Raw genomic sequence first — 19,347 nt, forward strand, 5'->3', positions numbered from 1 at the left:
AATTAATAATATCTAAAATAGAAAGTCCTAAAATCTAAATTCTTTAACCAGTTTGCCAGGAAGCAGGTCAAGCAAGCCATTTCGCCACACTAACCAGTTGTGTGAGGTTTTCAAGGATTACTTTTTTTTTTTCAAGAAAGTTGGGTTTGTATCAAATCAACCCAAAGTAGGTTGAAATTGACCCAAGTAGCAGATCAGTCCAATTTTTGACCAAAATTGGGTTATTTTTGACATGCATAGTTTTTAGTGTGTAGCCATTCAGCCCAAATCACCCCAAATGCTATTGGATTGAGTATAATACTAAAACAACATATTACTTGTCTTTTGAAAAGGGGTGGGGGGGGGAAAGTGTAGCAAACTCAAGTAGTTGTTGGAAAACATGTCTTTTTCAGCATCACAAATCTCTCAGGAGCTGTGGAGAAGCTCTTCCAACTATCAGTGGCCACCTCGCTGGCTGAAATATTGCACAAATAACGATCAAAGCAGCTCTCTGTGCTGGCCGGGGCCAGACAGTAAATCCAGCCTGCTGAGGGCCAGACAGTGATTTTGTTTCACATTTCCGCCCAAGACACAGGCACATGCACGGAAGAAGAAGAAGAAGAAAATAGAATACTTGGAAGAAGAAAAAAAAAAAAAAAAAAAAAGGAAAGATAGAGAGCCCTTGGCTGTGGCCCAAACTCCAGCCGTATCAGTTGGGCTTTACTGCCACGTGGCATATGGTACAAGACAAACTGTCAGCGTTTTTTCCCCCCCTTTTCCCGCCTTGCGCTTTGCACGGAGATGACAGCAGCAGGCGCACGTTTGTGTCCCAGCAGCAGGCATCAGGCGGGCTTAGTGGTGATTTGGGGGGAAAAGGGGAGAAAAGGCAAAGCATCACGCTGCGGCGAGCTCCTGATGGCTCCGCGTGGCCGGGTGAAAGGGGGGGGGGGGGTTGAGTGGGGGGGGGGGGTGGTCTTACGCGTTAGCTGCGGGGGACAGCACAGTGCCGCGATTGTACGGAAACTGCAAATTGATCAAATTGTGGAGGCAAGACTTTGGGCCTATTATCTGGGTCATGTCAATGTCTCTCTGGTCTCCATTTTGGTCACAAGGGCAAAGTGTGTGTTTGACTGTGTGGGTCTGCTGAAGAATTCCAGCTTTAAGCACCAAAAGAGATGATTTTTCTCCCTAGTGTGTGTCTGCAGTCAAACCTTCACGTGTGTGATGTTTACACCATGACTTCATTACAAACACAGGCACCAAACATACAAACAAAGCCTCCATTTGCACCCGAGTGTTACATCCCAACACTTTGTCGTCAAAGTGAAGTTAAGACTCTCAGATGTTGCCCATTTTTGACATTTCTCAAGTTATCGTTATTATTATTAGGCATGTCAATACCACTTTTTTCATACTGATACCAGAACGATTAATTAACTCTTGAGTGGTCACCGATACCGATATCAAATAACGATTCCAGTAGTACTTCTGATGTATCAAATGTTGCCAACAAAACAATGACAGAAGATTGTAAAGAAATATCTATTTATCCTAATTGCATAGAATTAATGGCACATTTCTACTCTTTTAATTTCTAGTTCCTGATTGTAAAAAAGCCACATAAGGCTGGGTATCGGTTTGCGAAAATGATCGTACTTACTAAAACAAAAACGAAAAATAAATAAAAACGAAAAAAAAAAAAATCATTCTAAGTTAATAAAACTAACTAAAACTAACTGTAATTATAGTGATAATCGTCTTTGTCAATTGCTAGCATGCTTGAGCTTTTGTGGCTCTTTATAAATGTATTCATTTTATTATTGCTGTACATCTGTGGTTAAAGAACAAGAAAGGTCAAAACAATTGTTTGAGAATCATACTTTATTATATTTTAATACACAATTCTAAGTGACATTTAGTTACCTTGCACTCACCAAATACTCTGCATATGTAAAAAAAAAAAAAAACTAAAACTAATACTAAAACAAAAAAAAAAGCAAATAAAAACAAAAAAAATTACTCTTATTTTTTTTTTTAACTCGCTAAATTTAAACAAAAGTCAAAGCAAAATAACAAAACAAAAAAAAGATTTTTAACCCTGGTATGAACAAAGTTGGGATGTCTGCCTCAGCGGCTATGAGGGGACACGTCGACTCCTCGCCTATATGCAATCTGACATCTCCGACTCATCTTACCCCCCCCTCTACCACTCCTATCAGCAGTGATCACGAACCCGAGCGGCAATCAGACGTGACTCTGGCGGCGGCGTATCGTGGCTATTAGCCTAGCATGGTGCGTGATCTCCCGTCTTGCCTTGCCGCTGAGGGTGCTTCGCCGTGGCATGGTGGTGGTGGGCGACGTGCACGAGGCTGGCTGCCGTCATCACTTGTCACAGCGTTTGGAGTTTGACTGGCTCCCTGAGGTGCGCCGTCAATCCTCCTGGCTGCCAGCAACTGGTAACCACATCCAGACCCAGTGCGTGTGTGTGTAGCCCAACAACCACCACAGTTAAGTCCAGTTGTTTATGTTTCTAATGGGGCTGAAGGATTTAGAAAAATAATGTATTTGTGATATTTATTTTCTCTCAATATTGCTTTTGCAATTTAATAGGCCATCTTTCCATGTATTTTTTTATTTTTTTATTTTTTTTTTAAATTTTTTTTAGAAAACCAAGCAATAAATCAATCTGTATTACCATAGACAATGTTAGATTTATCATACAAATTTTTGGGGGGTTTTATAGGTTAAGATTGTGCTAAAATAAAGGCAAACTAACCATAAATTAATATGAAAGACAGTTCATCTACCTAAATTAGAGTTGCTAACTTACTAAAAACTTCCACAAGCAGTCTAGTCCAATTAGTTGTAATGTCATCATTTGCCAATCAGTCCAATGATGTCATTTATCGGATCCGCAAAATGACACAGTGTGGCAATTCTAAAATTGCCATGCAGATTTAAATTTGATGAACATTTCAACCGTAGTTTCTATTCAATAGTTAGGGATACAAATGGAATGACTCAAATTGTATCGCGTTTTGGCACACTTTTCAGTGTGCCGTGACGAATAACCCTTTTTTTTTTTGTTGTGACAAATAACCCTGAGGTCATCTATGGTGTGTCCATTTGTACCTTTAGGACCTTTAGAACTGAGAGATCAGTGTCCAATGTAGGTTTTTTTTAGGTTGAGGGATCTCCTTCATAGCATTATATGGCAAATGGCAAAAGCAGGATTATTAACTCTTTGACTGCCAAAAACGTTAAATAACGTTTAGTAAAATCCTATGGAGGAGTGCCAAAGACGTTAAAAGACGTTTGTTTCAAAACAGAGGTGAAACTAACCATTTTCTATTGTTGATTACTGAAAAACGGAATAAGGTAGAAACAAACTTTTTTTTTCTGATGAAAGATGAGAGTCCAATCTTTCATTTGGTAGTATGTGTGTTTCCATAGTCCAAACACATAATTTTCTGTGGACCTTGAAAGATCAGTCAAAATGCTTAAATCGACTGGCACCCACGGCATCCCTTTTCTGAAAACGTCTGGCAGTCAAAGAGTTAAGCAGACTGTCATGACACATCATGGTGGTTCTGCCTTAGAATATTTATTCATTCTGTTCCATAAATATAAAGTATTTCAAATGACGAAAGAACATAAAATGCTAGTTGACTTATCTCTTATTTACTGCGTCAAATTTATTGCAGTCTCAGGGTTTACTGTTCAAAACGTGCTATGAAACCAACGGAAACAGCCTAAAAGCGTTTAAAATATTGCTGTTTGGTTTATGATTACACTCTTGTATACGTGTTTACATCCTGAGCTGTAGATCCCCAGCAGCTCACGTCAAACAGGTCTGATGAAAGCAGCTCCCGGGGCCCGCCCAGCAAACATCCCGATTCCTTGTAAATCAGCCGTGCTGATATTAGCTGTTGAAGGCTAAATGGCCATTATGGATCCTCAACACTCTGACATGTTGTGACCTGCCTCCTTTTGGGCGAGGTATGCGACGCCGTGTGTGGGAAACGCGCACTCCCGCGCGCGCATATGCTCGTGAGCGTTCGCATGCGCGGCCGCTAACTGCGCCGTGTGTGGGCCATGTTTGCCACCACTTAGTGACAGGTCAGACTCCCATGGTGTGATCAAACAGCCAAGACACAACTCTCTCCAGTTCCCACAACACTCCGCCTGCTGGAGATTGGACAATAAAAATAAGAGTGGTGGGCTTTCATCGCGGGGCTTTAGCCAAAGCTGGGCAGAATGTAAACTGTGCCCGTCTGATGCGCAAAGCGGCATTTACAACCCGGACCTGACCCCCCCCACCACCACCACCACCACAAACAAACCTGTGTTATATTAACTTGGGCTTTAGTAATATTCATAATCAGGATATTAATATTTTCATACATCTGGCTGTTATTTGTGTTGAGTATTGTCTCAAGTGTGCTTAGTGGACAAGTTGAAACAGGAAATTGGCCTTCAGCTCTTTGTAGGGGACTCGGTAAAAAAACATGGAGATAGGGGCTTCAATATTTTTTTCAAATTCGTCATCAATTAGATTAGCAAAGTAGAATATTTGATCATACACTTGATTGAAATTAAGCACTTTTGTCCTGTATTGCTTCATTTTTGTTCTAAAAAAATTGAACGCATGATAAAAGGTCAACCGTAGCCTACACCTCATTCTGTCGTATAAAAAATGAAATATTTCAAACCTACAAGGGTGTAATCAAATTATTACAGTAAAAAGTAATACATGTTCTATAATATTAGAATTTGATAGTTGCTGTTTACTAATAGTGAAAAAAATTAAAACATTGTAGTATAAGCAGTACTCTTCTGTAGTAATAAATTTTGAAAATGGAATTTTCCCCATGACATTAATTACAATGTATTCTTGTAGCTTTACACTTTTTTTTTTTTTAACGCAATGCTGTATTTATTTTTGTAACAGTATGATTTTATTCTTTTATATTTACAGCTTTTTCCCCTCCTTGTAATTTAACTTCCTTTTTCATTCATTCTCTTTCATACAAACCCTTAGTTAAGGGTGGCGACATTTGTGGCTTGGTTGTCATGGTGACAACAATAACAGAACCAAAGACTTGATGAGAACCTTCAGATTTTTCCCCTCCTATTTAAAACGTTTGTCACTCAAAAATAAAAACACTTCTAACGATATCTTTAACCTGTCTGACATTCCAGAATGTTAACAATAGTATTAGGTGGCACAAATGTCCCGTCATTGTCCTGCAATCCCGATGACACTATTGTGCCGCGCGCTCTCCCATCACGCACGGCGAGCACATGTATTCCGGTTTGTGCAAACGGTGCTGATTAGCCGCATTAAACCGGAGGCCGTGTCGGCAGACGGCCAGTCCGCCGAGAGGTATTGTAGTGAGGAAGCGGCGGGACGGCGGCGGGGATCCTATCTGTAGCGCTATCAGCCTCGGCCCCGGCCCCGGCCCCTGCCCGCCGCTAATGGAATTGTCCTGCACCCCGGGCTGTGTATTACCATAGATCTGAAGGATAGTCGCACTCCAGCGGGAGAGCCCGGTGATTTAATAACGGGCAGCTTTCTGACTCACTTACAACACAAGAACATCAAGACGGGCAAGTTCAAACGTATAGCAAATAAATAAACACAGGCTTTCTGAGCAACTGCATGTGTGTGCATTAAAATAAACCATATTTTTTTAGTCCAAAGCGGCGACAAGTCTTGTCAGTCTTGAAGCACTTAATCCTGATGTACTTAAGCTTTTTTTTTTTTTTTTAACCATCCTAAAAGTCTGCGTTTGCGCAGCTAATATGAGGGAAAGGGCCGGAAGACATTCATAACAATCTACATTGAACCCCTGTTCATCACCCACAGATACAACATAGAAAGCATACTACAAAAGAGTTAAACATCGTATATTTAAACAGCAAAATGGTCAACTTTGTCTAAAGAAAGTCTGCTAGCTTAATGCTAGCATTTGAGGCAAAATATGGGCTAACGGAAAATAGCGTAGATATTAAAATCTTAAAGTAAACCTATTATTAAATATCAAAGAAATGCTGACCCGCATGTTGTGGCGCAACACTGGCCTTTACTATAAAGGGTAAAAAACAAAAATAGAAACTTCGTGATATAGCAGATACACGAATGATATAGCCGTTCACTGAAATAACATTTTTACCTCAACGTAACATTTTGTGGTTTATGCATCCCTTAATACAAAGTTCAGAGTGACTTTTTTCAAGACAAAAACTTAAATTAGCATCTGTTTCTTAGGCTACATTCACACTGCAGGTCTTAATGCTCAATTCCGATTTTTGGGTGAAATCCAATTTTTTTTTTTAGAGTAAGCGTTCACATGACGTTATTGCGACCTTAGTCTGTCTGCTGTGTGAACGTTATGTGACCCCAAGAAGATACAAAGTCACTTACAACGCTGTGTTCGCGGTAGTAAATACGTATGGTCCAGCGTGTCAGGGCAACGGATTTTTATAAGTCCGTCGTTGGGGCTGGAGTGATGCGGGGGAGGTGGTAAAAATAACATTTTGGGAAAATCAGGCGAGCCTGTTGGAGCTCCTCATCTCACGGCGACCTCTCCTTCTTTTCCTCCCCTAACGATGACGTCACGTCATTGCCGCGCGTAATAAATGAGCCGTGTGAGTGGCTAAATTAATAATATCACCACAAATGTCAACTTTATGCTTCACGTTCCAAGTCTGATTCAATTAAAATAAAATATAAAGCCACAACTGTTACTCGAAACAACTTTGTCAATTCACGTACGTCTCCTGAGTAACGCACCCGCCCGGACTTTTGATGACGTAGAGGTCAAATATATGCGACCTGGTCGTTCAGACTGAGGTCGCCTTGTAAAAATTCGGATAGACAGTATAATATCCGATCACATATGACCACATATGAAAGCGACCCGGGTCAGATACGAAAAAATTGGATTTAAGCCGTTCAGACTGGCATTTGGGCCCCCAAAAAAATCTGATCTGGGTCGCATTTGCCTGCAGTGTAAAGGTAGCCCTAGCTAGCTAACTAGTGTCTGCTACTTAGCTAGCTATCTCAATTGCGGAATAGTATCTATCTATCTATCTATCTATCTATCTATCTATCTATCTATCTATCTATCTATCTATCTATCTATCTATCTAATTATCTATCGTAGTTAGCTAGCTAGCTAACTACAGTATCTAGCGAGCTAGCTATGTAGCTAGCAGGCTACCTACTTACCTATCTATAGTAGCAGGCTAGCTAGCTACAGTATCTATCTATCTATCTATCTATCTATCTATCTATCTATCGTAGCTAGCTAGCTAGCTAACTACAGTATCTAGCGAGCTAGCTATGTAGCTAGCAGGCTACCTACTTACCTATCTATAGTAGCAGGCTAGCTAGCTACAGTATCTATCTATCTATCTATCTATCTATCTATCTATCTATCTATCTATCGTAGTTAGCTAGCTAGCTAACTACAGTATCTAGCGAGCTAGCTATGTAGCTAGCTGGCTACCTACTTACCTATCTATAGTAGCAGGCTAGCTAGCTACAGTATCTATCTATCTATCTATCTATCTATCTATCTATCTATCTATCTATCTATCTATCTATCTATCTATCTATCGTAGTTAGCTAGCTAGCTAACTACAGTATCTAGCGAGCTAGCTATGTAGATAGCAGGCTACCTACCTACCTATCTATAGTAGCAGGCTAGCTAGCTACAGTATCTATCTATCTATCTATCTATCTATCTATCTATCTATCTATCTATCTATCTATCTATCTATCTATCGTTCTATCTATCGTTCTATCATTCTATCTGAAAGCTATATGTTGTTCCTTTCTTTCTTAAAATACATGTCTAATTCTCTCAATTTGTCAGTAAACAATGTTAACCCTCCTTTAAAAAAAGAAGAAAGAATTGTTCATGATCTGCCAAATTGCTGCTTATTGTGAAGTGAAAATGTTGAGTATTCAAATTTTCATCCGATCAGCATATCTCAAGGCACCACTGTATCTTAAATTGGGTTCGTTAAGAAGAATTTGCTTGCAATATTTCTGTGTTATTTTTGTGCAGATTTTCCCAAATGAACCTCAAGAAGACCATATAAAAATGATGTGGCGGGCCCCCGTGCCTTGAGTTTGACCTCTGTGCAGTAGTGTGTGAATGCTATAATTTTCCAGCAACACTTGCCTCTGAGCTACTACTATACTGGAAAATGTTATTTCCTATCCCTCCCTCGCCCCCTCAAATTCCGCCACTTGGTCCCTTGTATGCATGTGGACGCTCGTAGCGGCGCAGTGTACCTGTGTGGCCTCGGCTGGCGGGCGGGCGGGCGGGCGGGCGAAGTGCCTCTGGCTCCACATTATGAGCTCCTGGTCCACGGCGCTGTTAGCTCGGCGCACACCTCGTGAAGTTAAAGCAGGGTTTGAGGCTGTGGGCAATTGGCTCCCTGCAGATTGGCCAGCGTCGGCCACACACAGAATCACGCGCGCGCGCGCAAAGATGAAAAGGTGAATCCGGATTCCAACTCTTGCACGGAGCATCATTCAATCCTCAAAGAGGCCAGTCCTCTCCTCCCCATCCTTTGCAGCCTAAATTGGAGAGGTGCTTTAGATGGATGCCTTATCTGCAGCCGACTGGGTGGCTGGCTCGAGTCTCGCTGTCTCTGTCGTGGTAAACACACGCACACACACACACACACACACACACACACACACACACACTATACGTCCCTTTTGACCACCCCGGAGCAACTCGTTGGCTAACTCTTAAAAAGCCCAGGCAACACAATTATCTTTTATGACCTGCCAGAAAATGCTGGCTGTGGGGAGGGCTTTGGAGGTCCACGTTCAGGACCCGACTGAGGAGGAGGGGGAGGTCACAAGAACTTGTCACCGTAGTCCATTTGCGCCACATGGACACCGGCCGGCCTTATTTCCTCGTCCTTCTCAAATTGTATTCACAAGAATAGTGAATGAATACCAAGGCTTTTAGTTGCATGTGTAGTCTTTTAGACTGCATGAGATTCTATAGTTAAAAAGCAAAAATGAATTGTATTTATTTATTAAATTCTATACCCGTCAATCAAATACAGCTATTGTATTGGATCTAGTTAGATTGTGCTGCTGCGCTCAAGTACACTTATTTTGTTAGTGTATTTAATGTATATTTCAATAAGTGCCATGCACATCCTAATATGTAAGGAATTACTCGCAAAATGCCTACCCAACCCCCCCCCCCCCACCTCACATCACAGTTGCACATTGTGTCAAATCTCAAGGAAATAGAAATAAAGACATTTTAGCACACAATATGAAGGTAACATGTAAAAAGGGTTTTACACTTTACCTGTAACTAAAGTAAGGTTTCAATGGAGGGTTTTGGGTTACAATTAATAACAATTGTTGCAAAATTGATGTGAAAATTTATCTCAGTCAGAATGTCCGATTTTGTGTTTTAGACAATTCGTCAGTGCAAGCATGCAATTCAAAAAGGACATTTCGCATGGGAGGCGGTTGTTTGATCCCAGCTGTTAGTCGGGACCGCTCTTTTGTCAGATGTTGCAGCTGCAGACTCTTAACAAAAAAAATGCTTATTCAAACCTAAACTGTGATCTTCCGATAACACAACCCAAGCACTTTGGTGATGAGAACTGACATAAACAACACAAAACGCTGATATGCTCTATATACAGTGGACATGCCACGACGCAAACAACCGATCGCAACATTACAACCGCTTGCACAGTATAGTCGGATCCAACGCAATCTATGCAAGGCCAACAAGACGCTGTTTTCATCGGCAGCTTTCCGATTGTTATGAAATGAACTCTGTTTAATTATTGTGCTTGGAGTCTACAGTCGCCGCTGAATATTAATATTATGATTAATAATAATATTGTAAGTAGTGTCATTTGTTCCGTGACCACACTTGCTATTAATCTATTCCAGATTCCCAGAAAAAAACAAAAAAATAATAATTGGGAACTTAAATAATGTATACACAATTACAGTAATTACATAATTAAATCGCAATGTAAAAAAAGTAATGAGTTCACCAATGATTAATAAATATATTGTGTGAGTATTGTTCTATTATCTGTCGACATGTCGCGCCATCATTTGGGTTCAAACATCCGTTGTGCTAACACCAGTGCTATTCGTGAACGAGTCTATGGCTTCTCCCATTAAGTGTTAGCATTAAGCTAACACGACTTTTCTAAAGGCAATGCTGTGCCGTGTTATTCTTCAATATACACATCGTAATTATCCTTGAGGTGGCAATAATATCGGCTTGTATTGTGAAAAACTGGGTCACTCATATCGCAACTATCGTATCGTACCTAATGTCGGAAAAGGTATAAATATATCTTTTGTGTGCTACGAAGGACTTTCCCTCACCTTAGACACCTGTAACCTGAACGTAATTACAATGCGGAGAAACAAAGCCAGCACAAAATGATGACATAATCCCTCGAAAGTACACTTTAATTTAACACAAACAAACTCGCTTTAGGTTTTCAACTTTTAATATCTATCGACGGCGCGACCAAGCAATAAAACACACGAACTCAGACAGTGCGTCACATCGATTGCATGTTTGCCTTCATCGCCTTACGCAATTATCTGCGCTAAGCTACGTGCACCGTGGGCCGGGTCATTATGGACTGCAATGTAGCCTTTACCCCCACTAGCATGTGTCTCGAGAAGCTACAAGAATGTCAAGCTATCGTTGCCCCCCCCCCCACACACCCCCCATCCCTCCTTCCTCGGTCCCTCCCGCTGATCTCATTAGAGTGCAGATAGATGCAAGGGCTGGCTCCACATTGTCCGTCGGAGGACCATCAGCATGCTGCGCAGACGGCAGGAAGTCGGGCTTAGACTGGAATATACCATCGACCGGGAAGACGGGGGGGTGGATAAGATCAAATAGGTTTAGATATGAGATTAATTATTATGATTATTAGGTTACTATTGATGGCGCTTGCACAACGTTTGTTGTGTCACGAGAGCGGGGAAAGTGTGTTTGTTGGACCCTTTCACCAGCATTTGTACATTTGCAGTTCATAGTGTATTTTTATTCATACGTACGTAATCATTTAACGGTAAGGACCGTGTATGGATGTCAGAGCCTCCTTGTTTGTCCAAGGAACATAAATATAAAGAATAGCAGTAAAAAAAAACGATTTCACGTTTCACCACATGGTCCTCTCCTTATAAAACATTTGTTATTAATCTCAATGAAATCACATCAGTCCTGGGACAGCGCTAAGCTTTTGTGCACTGTGTCACGTGACAACCGCTACCGGGTCGTCGCGCTGTGGCCCATTGTGTTTATCATGGTCACCATCAGCAAACGCTCCCCTGACCTTTTGTTGCTCTCCGCTGGCAAAAATCTTTCCAGATAATATCGCAGATATCAGGAAAGGCCGGAGCCTTCACTGAAGGACCCTCATTGTAGTGATGTGCGCATATGGAGGCCGTACGACTGCGGGGGGGGGGGGGGGCGGGTGCCCGCGTTGGCGTATCGCTTGGGACAGGCGGTGTCACACCAGGGCCCTAACAGCCCCGCTGATCGTCCCTGTAGAGAATAAAGATAAGGAGAGCGTCTGAACCCGACGTGTCCCCGGGGCCCCGAGTGCCACCGCGGAGCCCGCCCCGCAGAAGCTGGTGTGCCTGTTTACCATCTTACCGGGGGTGCCCGCGCCTCTCTGCACGGACTAGAAATGTCTTGTGAGAAGGGGCAAACGCGCTGTGAAGACGAGAATATGGAAGCTGACAGAAATAAACGCGGGTAAGGGGGGAGGCAGTTGCGGCGGCGGCGGGAGAGGCGAGGATGCGGCGGGCGGCGGGGGGTCCTAAAGTGCTGAAGAGATCGTGCTGGCATGGTGGCCAGAGGCCTTTCAGCTCAACGGGCGCCACTACCTCTCTTTTCTCCCTCTGACGAGCTGTGTGCTGCTGGTGCTTCCATGCTTGATGGTGTGTTCGTTTGGCACACACACAAAGTCAGACACGCTTGCTGTATCCACCATCATCGTCTTCATCTATGGCGGTGTGTCAGTGTCTGTATATGTGTTGGCTTTACACTTAGACAGTGGTGCCGTAGTCACAGATACCGATACCAAGTAACAATACCATTGCTACTTTTGATACATCAAATGTAAAAAAAAAAAAAAATTAAAATATATATATATATATATATATATATATATATACTGTATATATATATATATATATATATATGTATGTATATATATATATATATATATATATATATATATATATATATATATATATATATATATATATACTGTATATATACTGTGTATATATATATATATATATATACTGTGTATATATATATATATATACTGTGTATATATATATATATATATATACACTGTGTATATATATATATATATATATATATATATATATATATATATATATATATATAGCATTAAAAAAAATAGCATTTTGTTTTTTATTCTTCTAATTTCTCATTTTTAGTGTCTGATCATATCATGGCCACAAGAGTGCAGCTGAAACTGGTATCGACTTCCGTCACAAGTCCCGATACCTTGAAATAAAGCAGTCTCTACACCGATACCTGGTGTGAGAACCCGGCCATCCCCAGCCCGCCAACTTGCTGCTAAGAATACTGTATAATGGAAAATACTATTCACATGCTAATGCTGACAACTACACACACACACAATTGTCTTCTTAACCCAATCGTTGGGCAGATTACTTTTACCCACAGTTGGGTAATTAATTATTTGGAGCTGGCGGGTTGAGTTAAAGATTTTAGTGCGACTCCCAGTTGAAGTTTTCGGTCAAACCAAGCATACTGAATAACATCGATAATTACATATTGTGCATTTAAAGCAACTAAACAACGTTGCCCTAATAACGGCCTGCTAAATTAATGCTAACATATAATGGAAAATACCCATTGACATGCTAATTCAAACAGTTACACACAAGAAATGCTGTTGTTTCCTTAACCCGCTCGTTGGGTTACTTTTACCCAAAGTTGGGATCATTATTTTTGACCCAGCATATTGGGTTGAAGTTTGGATTTGGGCAGGCTGAAGAAATGAAGCTGGTCACCATTTGGGGCAGTTTTGTGTTGAAGTCAATTTACTCCCAGTGAGGGTAAACGGTAACATACAGTTGGGTCTGGATACAAATGGGTGGGTTGTTGGGTCACGTGGGGTATCCGGTGTAAAAATTGTGCCAATGAAAATGTTGGGTACAAAATTAGCATTATTTTTAACCACAGCTTTAGTGATGGCATGGTAATCATTTCTTGGTAGCTTTAACTCATCAGCGTGGGTCGTTTTTACCCCTTGTTTGAGCAAAAGCTTCAAATCTGCTAGACCCAAGACACTGGATATCGATAACCCAGCATTTGCTCGGTTGCTTTTGGAACCAGTGCTCGGGTAGCTATTCTCACGATTTGGGTTACATTTAACTCAGCGATACTAGCAGTTGCTGAGACAATGCCTATTTCAACAGAACCATACTCACAGTCATATATTCTTTTTCTTCTATTAAAAACGACTAATATTCCAGAATCTTGCTGAGTCGCGTACAGTACGAGTAGAATAAGAAGTCTTGGCTCTGGATAACATGAATATATTCAATTTCCCTTTGAGCCTTTCAGTCTCCTCCGGTCTTCGGGTGTGACTTATTGAGTGTTTCCAGAACCAGAACGAAACAAAGTGAAGCAACATTCTATTCGTATGCTTCTCCTGAAGAACACAAATCGGCCAGGGATGTGATTTTTCCGCTAATTCGCGGAATTCCGCTTTTTTTATCTCCCCCCCCCCCCAAAAAAAAAAAAAATTTTTTTTTTTGTTTTTTTTTTTGTAGTTCATTGTGTATGCACATGACTCCGACAGATAACATCTTCTGCTATAACAAAGACATTTGTGGTATGCTCTAATATGAGTTACTTTTCATTTGGTCATGATACAATTATTTGTTCATGAAATTTGAACTCTTCAACATTATTTATGTGTTAACTTAGTAATCACATTAGTTAGATATGATGATATTCTCAGTGATAGTTTTTAAAAGCAAAGACAGTCCAATGTTTTTGAATGTGACTGATTTTGAGTTGACTAAATGTTAAAAATAAAAACTAAACTAAAAAATGTTGCCATTTTATATGGGATAGTTCAATATACATTGAGAATTTATGCTGTTGTTTTGTCTATTTCTTTGTCATGTGAGTGCATTGAAAGTACTTAAAAACACGGAAAACCCATGAGCTCAGGGGGGCTTCGCCCACCGTGTCCCCCCACCAGGGCACTGCCCTGGACCTAGCTGGGTGCCAGCGGCCCCCAGACCCCCGGCTAAATTTTCAGATAATTTCACTTTGGTCAAATCACATCCCTGATCGGCTCAAACTGTGGGAATATTTAAATGTGGCTGCAAAACTTTGCTCACTAGCGCTTTTTCAAACATCAGAAATATTCTTTCTTGTTATCATCGTCGATTTTATGTAGCTTGATAATATATCCTGTCCTATTTTTTATTTGGGGAGATTTCATACGTTCATTTAATCTCGTTTTTAAACCATGAATTTATTGCCCCCTAATTTCCCGACGAGTTGAAGTGCATTTATTATTTGAAAAATAAACGACCATTAGTCCCCGTTCAAGGCCTTTCGCACCAAGAAGCAATATCACATTTGTCTAGCTCTTTATCCTACTATCCAAGGTTGTGTAAAACATGACTTTTTTGCCCAATAATTGCAAAGTTTTCAAGTGGATTCCTGAGCGGATATGTAAAGTTAAGGCCGGCGTATTAGACGGGATCAGCCTTAATTTCCTGCACCCTAAGATGTTTTCAGTTCTAGGTGGAAATGAGCAGTATTCCAAAGGCTAGAAATGTCAACACATCCGGGATTAAGCAGTTTCTCTGCAGCGGCGCGGGTTCCTTCCCAACATATGCCGAACTTTGCTCTCACTCTCAAGAAGAAATCTCGCCGTCTGTTTTCTTTTCTCCCTGCACGGAAAGCCGAGCGTTACGGTGTATCCTCGTTCCGTCACGTGCGAGACGAGACCAGAATGAATCCATTTGAAACTGAAAATGAATAAATGCTGTTGTTTAACGCAAACATTTGAAGACAGGCCTCCAAATGTTAAGCGGTTCAAGGATATCTCAAGCAGAACAATGGGCAGTGCCGATTTTTTTTTTCCTTTTCGAACAGCTGGTTAATGTTGAATGAGACACATGCTTTTTTCATAATTTAAAACTGTTCCCATGTGTCTAAAATGTCATACTGTTCAAGAATTACAGCAAAATTGTCACTTTTTTTTCTCCGACCTGAAATTAGCCTGTTTTGAGGAGGCGGTGTTGTCGCATGCAAACGAGCTGCTGTTCATACCGCCCATAATGAAGGGTATGGCTTTTATTACCATGACGATTGCAGCCAAAGCTTCAATTTTATTTTCACTTGCAGATGCAGCACTTCATCACCAATCTGCCAAATTACACTTATTAATCAGTGTTATCAATTAAATGAAAACATGTTTTTTTGTCTGATTCATCAATTAATCCAAATAGTTATTGCCAGATTAATCTAATATCAAAAATAATTTCAGCCCTAAATTCAGCAATCAGTCAACCTTTGCGGATTACTATGACCTAAATAACTATGAATCTAAAGAGACCTAAAAAACCAACAACACTATTTTTAGCTGACACATTGGCATTTTTTTATGATTAATTTTGAGACATTAAGTTAAAAAACGACTTGGGCAATTATGCTATTAGGCTAACAATATCTCTTTGTAACACACGCTGAGTTGTAGGGATGGTGCAAGTGCCGATACCAAGCCTTATTCCCCGGTATCGGTACTCACAATGGCAGCGGATACCAGTATTGGTTGCCCTCTTGTGGCTGTTTTATGATCAGGAACTCGAAATAAGAAAGGAGAAGAATAGAACATTGCCATGACTTTTATCCAATTTTAAGGGAAAATGCTATACGATACGATACGATACGATACAATACGATACGATACGATACGATATACTTTTATTTTCCCCATGGGGAACTTTTTCCTGGACTCCGTCCAGCTGCAGTTTACAGTAAGGAAAAAACAACAGAATAGAAAGAGATAAAATCAAAATTAAATAAGAAGTGCAGCAGTAGTTTACAGGAAGAAAAACAACAGAATAGAGAGAGATAATTAAAATAAATAATACACACACACTCCTATATGCTATATTGGAATATAATAGGTCTTTCTTTAAAATTATCCGTCATATATTTGGGAAATTATAAATGAATAAATTATGTGTATCCAAAGTACTAGTGGTATCGGTACTTGGTATCGGTGACTACTCAAAAGTTGGGTACTTATGTCATGTTATGTTGAGGTTCCCCTTCTCTGTTGGCCGTTATTGAACCTTCCTCACTTTTTTCGTACTTTCCCCCCGCCTTCCCTCCTTCGCACCTCTCAGATCTTGGAAGTTTTTTTGGGGAGAGCAGAGGTTCGGGGTCAGGGTTAAGGGAGAGCGTGGCGGCGCCGATGCAGTAAAGCGATTGTGATTTGTGCCCGCCGCCATCAGCGTCACTCTGCTCAGCTTGTCAGTCCGCGGCAGCGTCAAGGCGGGCGTTGCGGGACCGCTGTCACTAAAAGTAATAGATATCATTTCAAAACCATCGCTCCTGCCCGTTGTCTGGCTCATGCCACTGGCTGGGGCCCACCTTGGCCATGGTTGGATGGGCCCGCTCCATACACACGAGGGGGGGCCCCGGCGCCGGGCTTAACTGTTGGGGTCACAGCCTGACGATATATAGACATGCATGGATGGTTAACTGGCTGAATGTGTTGATATGGTGGGAGTGCGGGCGGAGGATTCCATGAGTTAGTCATGTGAGCCAGATTTGACATATTTGGATGAGATTTTCCAAATCTGCCTTTCCATTGGTGGGCTCGCCATTTGGAACAACACATAGGGTGCTACTGCACACACATGTAAACACACACACTGGGTCACATTGTGCCGCCACACCAATCAGAGCTTCTCGTCAAGCCTCTAATGGCCATTAACAACGCAGCCGGTGGTGCAAAGAATGTGACATCACACATGTCACACTGCATTAAGCCCACATTAAGTCAAGGCTACCTCCAAGACAACCAGGCTCCCTGGCAGTGTGTGTGTGTGTATACGAATGTGTGTATGTGCTTTTGTATATCCATGCATGTCTGCACAATCATGTACTGTATGTATCCATGTGTCAGTGTGAGAGGATACATTTGGCCATGTACTGTACATACGTGCATGTCTATAGCCCCATCGTGTCTGTACATGCCACTGCACCAATGCTCTCTACTTGGTCAGATTTGCATACATACTATTTGCAGTAGTTCCCATACAATCTAAAAACAGTTGGGTCAAAAAGGGACCGACACGTTTTGGTTTATTTACTTAACCCAAAAAGCTGGGGTCAAAATGAATAACCCAAAAAACAACCCAAATATTGAGTTGTTTTATATATATATAATATAATCCACAAACCAACCCATTTTTTGTCGATGGTTTGTTTTGTGGGTTATTTTATTTATTTGTGTAACTTTAAAAACAGTTGGGGCAAAAATAAACCAAGATGGGTTAAAAAAAGGGGCCGGTGCATAATTGGGTCAAAAATGAATAACCTGCAAAACAACCCAAGGGGGCGGGGGCTGTCACAATGAAAACCCCACCCCAAAAAGTAGTGGTTAATGGTACACTTTATAAATAGTTGGGTAAAAAAAAAAAAAATAAATCCAATTTGGGCCAAAAATGGACCGATCAACTACTTGGGCCAATTTGACCCAACCTTCTCAAATATTTTTTTATTTTTTTATTTTTTACAGATGGACCCAATTGTTTTGGGTTATTTTAGAAAAAGACCCCAATTTTGGGATGTTTTGTGCAAAATAACCCAGAAAGTTGGGTCAAATTGACCCGAAATTGTTCCTTTTTCTTTTCTTTTTTTTTACCCAACTGTTGAGTGTAGGCACTTATTGAGCAGAATTTTTCAAAGCTTTGTATTTTGCCAAACACTATTGCCGTGACAACGCACTGTTTGCCAAGAAAAAAAAGGATGCCAATTGTGCTGGATAAAGTCCTTAAAATCCTACTTGAGGAGTCTCGTTTAAGAAGTGAATCACCCCAATGCTTTTACTGTAATTAAACTTAACATTAAATACAGTTCATTTGGACCCTTTTAATACATGTTTCTGGTTCTTGAGTCCACACATTTGGTTTCAACATGAAAAAGGTTGAAGCTTTTGGTAGCTTTGATTTGCCTCCTGCCCACATCACCACGTCAGTTCCCCACCTCACTCAAGTGGCGGCATTTCAGAATTTTTGCTTGCCACACAAAGCAAAGTCGACCCAGCGATAGTTTGTGACATGAAAAACTGGTTAAATTGGGGCAATCCCAAGTCAAGGTGTGTAAACATGCCACCGATGCTAAGATTTTAAATTAAAAGTTTGGATGGTAACGTGTATCAGCAGGTCAGACAAATGTGCAAATATATGATGTATTTACGTCTTTGTGTAAGCGCAGGTGCTGGCGACTCGGCCATTAAGAGGTGTGTGTGCACTGGGTTTAACATACACACACAAAAGCATACACAACACGCGATGCGTTTCACACCCGAAACCGCAGCGTGAACTATAGCTTGTGATGAGCGCTTTAATTTCGCTTTCTAGTTGCAGCTGCCTTTGGCGTCCGTTTCTTTTCATCATTGTGTGTTTGCACGATGACGATCTTTGTTACCGGCCGGGCGTGTCCTGTCTTCTAAAGGCCGAGCCTGCTTTATGTTGTGCTAATGACGTGTTTAAGATGTTCCGCATTGTCGAAATGCGGAGGCCGCCAGCGTGTGTTGAGTGTTTGACAATGCTTTTAAGAGAGTTATCATAGATTTAGTATTTAATAGATATTTATAACAGATTTAGGGAATTTAGATTTTTAAAAAAAAAAAAAAAAAAGGAGAGCAATGATGATGACATGTCAAATCGGTAAAATTACCGAATGAACAATACTGAGCTCTCCAGAAAAAAATAAAAAAATAAAATGAAATATTACTCAAAACCTCTCCTCCATTTTGAAATGTGACCGTATATTCATACAATTTTTCAGCTTGAATAAGCATTTTTGTGAAATCCAAGCACTCGAGTGGAAGTGTTTTTGGCTTCACGTCTTTTTCACGCCATAACACAAATCTGAAACGTTACATTGTTTAGTATAAAACAAAGCTATTGCTATTCCAGTTGGCAAAATCCTTACCTTAAAATTTAAGAAAATAAAAATAACCGATCTTTCCATTCAATACTGATTAACTGGAAAT

At 40.7% G+C, this 19,347-nt stretch overlaps 1 protein-coding gene across 5 annotated transcripts in view; it reads left to right on the forward strand.

The window, feature by feature from the left end:
- Nucleotides 1-19,347, forward strand: part of LOC144063798 (uncharacterized) — a 264,774-nt gene that overhangs the window by 97,022 nt on the left and 148,405 nt on the right. The window lies entirely within an intron of this gene.

The sequence above is a fragment of the Vanacampus margaritifer genome, chromosome 14 (genome assembly GCF_051991255.1).
Source record: "Vanacampus margaritifer isolate UIUO_Vmar chromosome 14, RoL_Vmar_1.0, whole genome shotgun sequence".
Lineage (NCBI taxonomy): Eukaryota > Metazoa > Chordata > Actinopteri > Syngnathiformes > Syngnathidae > Vanacampus > Vanacampus margaritifer.